This window comes from Argentina silus (genome assembly GCF_951799395.1).
Source record: "Argentina silus genome assembly, chromosome: 7".
Lineage (NCBI taxonomy): Eukaryota > Metazoa > Chordata > Actinopteri > Argentiniformes > Argentinidae > Argentina > Argentina silus.
Window position 1 is genome coordinate 9643679 of NC_139661.1, and position 5092 is coordinate 9648770.

A 5092-nucleotide genomic window follows, 5' to 3' on the forward strand; every position below is an offset into this window, starting at 1 on the left:
TGCGACTGTCATCTGCTGTCATCACGAGGAGACGTGCCCCACTCGCATGCGTACTGCGTGCTGGTGGAGACTCATGGCTGTTGTAGTCATGTATTGTCAAAGGAGCAAACACAGTAGTCACTCCGTAGCAAAGTCACTCTTTGGCAAAGTGGTTCGGAGGGATTTAATGAATCTCTTTGTGAACAAACAATAATTTTGGAAAGAAGATTCACTTTTTCTTTAGTCAGAATTGTCATAAATTAGTAGACATTTATGAAGAAAACCTACAGGCCTGGCCTACCCACCATTCAGGGTGTCTGGTTAATGAAAAACGTTCAATAAGCTATCTATCTATCACATGTATTTATATAGCACTTTTTACATAGATAAATGTCTCAGTGATTCACAACAAGAACAATACTAAACAATATAAACAAATAAACACCTGTCTTCAATAATAGCCGAGTTAGGGTTGTCACTAATGACATTGAAGCAAATAAGCGAATAACTCTCATAAACGCCGAAAATGAACTGTTTATGTATTATCTGTTGATACAGATGATTAAATCAACGCTTTTGATTCTGAACGACCTTTGCGACATTTGACTACCAGTAATTTCAACAATGTGCCAGATCATTTGATAACTTCTAGGCATATGTAAACGATGATAAATTAGGCCTACCATCTATCAAAGATTAATCTGGGTTTAATGGAATTATTGTTGGTGGATATTTGTTGTCATATGTGTTCTCATATGGTTCACTGTATGTTTGCAACCCCTGCCATTTCTGATCCAAAATGAACCCAAAAATAGCCCTGAATTGTGACGCAATCCAGTCGAGAAACATCTAGGCCTATTGTGACGTTTCAGGTAACCAAGCACTAAAAAGCAAGTCTAGACTGATTTCGCCAGTTGCAGATTGTTTCACTGAGTTTGTCCCAAGTACTCCTTGGGTTTTCAATCTAGCCGATAGGCCTAACCTATATCTACCGCTATAAGGTAGATGCTTTGGGGATGCTTGGACGCCCCGACCCCATTGAAATCGAGATTCAAATGGTTAAGGTAAGGGTTAAGCTAAGGTTAGGGTTTAGGGTAGTGTCCGTCCCAAAGATCACACTTAACATCTAGGCTACCATTAGGCTATAGGATATTATTGGCTATAGTCTAGGGCCCTAGTTTATGAGTTCCCAAAGTGATAGGGCAGATTAGTGCGAGGGTACCATTTTGGTATCAGCTTGTGGGTGACCCAGGTATCTGGGACTTCTTCTTTAGAATCATGTGTGGAGAAAAACCATTGTATATATCTTACAATCTTATTTTAGGGAGGCCTATAGGCCTGGCCTACCCATCATGCAGGCTATCTAGCTACCGTAAAACTTCCAATAAACCAGTCAATATCCAGTCTCCAGTCAATCAATCAATCAGTCAATCAATCAAATGCATTTGTATTGCGTTTTTTATATAGACAAATGTTTCTATGTGCTTTACAACAAGAACAATACTTAACAATGCAAACAAATACATCTCCAATAATAGCCAGGGCACTAATGACATTGAAGCAAATAAGCGCGTGTTCCTATTAAACGCCAAAAATGAACTGTTGATCATTATGTAGGCTATTCTCTGTTAATACAGATGATTACATCAACGCGACCGTTGCGCATTAGGCTACCGGTATTTGTCAGATAATTTGCGACAGTCGTGTAGGCTTAGGCCTATGTAAATGATAGGCCTAATAAATTACCATCTATCAAAGATGAATTGGGGTTTGGCTGAATTATTGTAGGCTAATCATGTTGGTGGATATTTTGTCTCTGTCATATCGCATGTTTGAGTAGCATTTTGTTAACAGCGGCGGGGGTAATAGAATAAACGCCGGTCTCCATTGGCGGCGGATGTGCTCCGTGGTTAAAGCAAATAAACGCCCGCGCTACTAAAATAGTTTTTACGGTATTTTAATTGGCTATGTTTGGGCATCTAGCATTGAAGAGTCGGTGTCAGTTTGTGAAATTCTTATATTCATGTAAATATAGGCTAACAGTTGAAAATATAACCTAGAGGAAATAAGGGAGGGGGAAATACGGCGACGATATCAATAGGTGACTGACAATAATGGTTAACTGTATGCTTGCATCTGAACCCCTGCCATTTTGGATCCAAAATTAACCTAAAAATAGCCCTGAATTGTGACGCAGTCCAGTCGCCAAAAATGTATTGTGACGTTTCAAGTAACCAAGCACTAACAAGCAAGTCTACACTGATTTCGCCAGTTGCTGATTGTTTCACTGAGTGTGTCCCAGGTAGTCCTTGGGTTTTCAATCTAGCCAATAGGCCTAATCTATATCTACCGCTATATGGTAGATGCTCTCTAGGATGCTTGGACACCCCGACCACATTGAAATTGAGATTCAAACGGTTACGGTAAGGGTTAAGCCAAGGTTAGGGTTCAGGATAGTGTCCTCCCAAGGATCACACTTAACATCTGGCTATAGGATATTATAGGCTATAGCCTAGGCCCTAGGTTATAGGATCTGCCCTATCAACCAATTTGATAGGGCAGATTAGTGTGCCACATCTAGGCCTATCATTTTGGTGTCAACTTGTGGGTGACCCAGGTATCTTGATCTTCTTTATCAGAACATGCCTGGAGAGAAAGCATTGTATATACAATCTTATTTTAGAGAGAAAAGATAGCAAAGAAAAGAAGAAGGAAATGTCTGTTTTACATGAGCAAAAACTATGCTTCTGTCTTATTATTCAGACCTACGAAAACCTCTATAGAGGATCCTTGGGCCCATGATGGACACCACTCCTGTGAGTAGTACTCATACATTGACTAACTTTTTGAATTACAGTTCCTGAGAGTATTATCTCATGGTCTGTAGCCTAAACTGAATTTATGATAGCAAAATCAATCCACAGTGTCTTATGGTGGTTTACCAGGCTTTATTAACATGGAATACTCTCTGAATTTCTTACAAACTGTTGACTTGATTGTTTTGCTATAAGGATGAGGGAGTACGGTACCCTGGAAATGGCCAAAGTGGGCCACATAATGATGACCAAGATAGTCCTGAAGGTAAAGCATTACACACCCTGATGATTCTAAAGATGCTATTGATACTCCTTTATTTTTTTTAAGTAAATGTGAGGAGTGGGATTTGAACCTGGGTCTCCCAAGTGGAAGACTCAAGCTTCTACCAATAAGCCAAGAGAACTTCTTTAAGGTCCAAGGGCTACACTTGAGTTTACATGTCTCAGGAAGGCCTACCTGATCACAATGTCAGGATTCCAAATCACCTACACTACAGAAAGAATGAGAGAGCCAACCCTCTCCTCACGTTCCTTTTTCACAGGGAGGAGCAAATGGAGACCTTTAAATGTCACCCATAATTATAATCCCATAATTAATCATCACCACTACTACTACCCAACTATGGCCAATGGAAATGCCCCCCTCCACCGTCCAACGGAACAGACATCCCGGGAAGAAGGTTAGTTTCTGGTAGAGGGGGAACCTTGGGACGACCACAACCCTAACCTTTACCTAACCCTAACCCTAACCCTTACCTATAACCCTTACCCTAAACCTTACCCTTACCCTTAACCTAACCCTTACCTCAACCAATTTAAACCTCAACTTCAACAGGGTGACGTCAGAGTCAGACCATCCCAAAGATCCCAGTTAGCATTTCCCTTAGTCGCCACTTTTACTGCTCAGCACTCATGTTATTGCTGTAGTGTAGCCTACCAGAGGGCTATGTCGTCTAACTGGGGTTACTTTCCTCCATTAGTGAGCCCTGCATCACAGCAAGGTTTCCAGGGGCAGGGAGCTGCCTCGTCATCCCTCCCTGGCCCTCTGACACGGTAGGGGCTTTTCACAACATCGACAAATAGATTATTGTGATTGTAATTGGGTTTAGGTGAGAAAACTAAGAATTCTTAAGAACATTATTCATGTCTGCATCCTCGTTTTTAAAATTGTCAAATGAACTAAACTAAACTCAAATGTGTGCCTCTCCAGTCTGTTAATCAACTTGATGTGTTTTCTCTGTTGTAGTGATGAGATGACAGCTATGGTCCAGGCCATGTCCCTGGTGGACCTAGCGCACCATGTCCAGTGGTGTTTCCATGCCGTGCTCTGCAGGCAGAACGCCATTACTAAGGTAGGGTCAGATGAGTCTCACACTCATCAGGATATGCAATGTGTCCGTAATGAGTATGATGATTGTGGAGGTGGTGGTGATATGATGGTGATGATAATTACCATCTATTAGAATTATGATATTTGTATTGATACAGAGGGACAAGGAGGAGGCCGCCCTTGAGGAGGTGGAGGCCGCCCTTGCGGTAAATGTGCCCATCCAGGAAGTCCTCTTTGAGACATTCCCCCAGGAGGACCACGGCGAGAAGGTTCTCCCTGAGAAAGCTCATCAGGCTCCCCTCTTTGAGGGAACTGTGTCTCTGCAGGGGGTCCTGAATTCCCAGAGGGACCAGGGGGAGGCCATTGATATGGCCTCTCAGCAAGACCAGGATGCAGCTGCTGCTGCTACCCTCCAGCAGGACCAGGAGGTCCTCTTTGAGACATCTCCCCAAGAGGACCACTGCAAGAATGTCCTCCCTGAGAAAGCTCCCAAAAGGGACGAAGAGGAGGCCATCCTTAAGGTGAATGTGCCCCCCCAGGAGGACCAGGAGGTCCTCTTTGAGACAACTCCCCAGGAGGACCACATCGAGAATGTCCTCCCTGAGAAAGCTCCCAAAAGGGACGAGGAGGAGACCATCCTTAAGGTAAATGTGCCCCCCCAGGAGGAGCCGGAGGTCCTCTTTGAGACATCTCCCCAGGAGGACCACATTGAGAATGTCCTCCCTGAGAAAGCTCCCAAAAGGGATGAGGAGGAGACCATCCTTAAGGTAAATGTGCCCCCCCAGGAGGAGCCGGAGGTCCTCTTTGAGACATCTCCCCAGGAGGACCACATTGAGAATGTCCTCCCTGAGAAAGCTCCCAAAAGGGACGGGGAGGAGGCCATCCTTAAGGTGAATGTGCCCCCCCAGGAGGACCAGGAGGTCCTCTTTGTGACAGCTCCCCAGGAGGACCACATCGAGAATGTCCT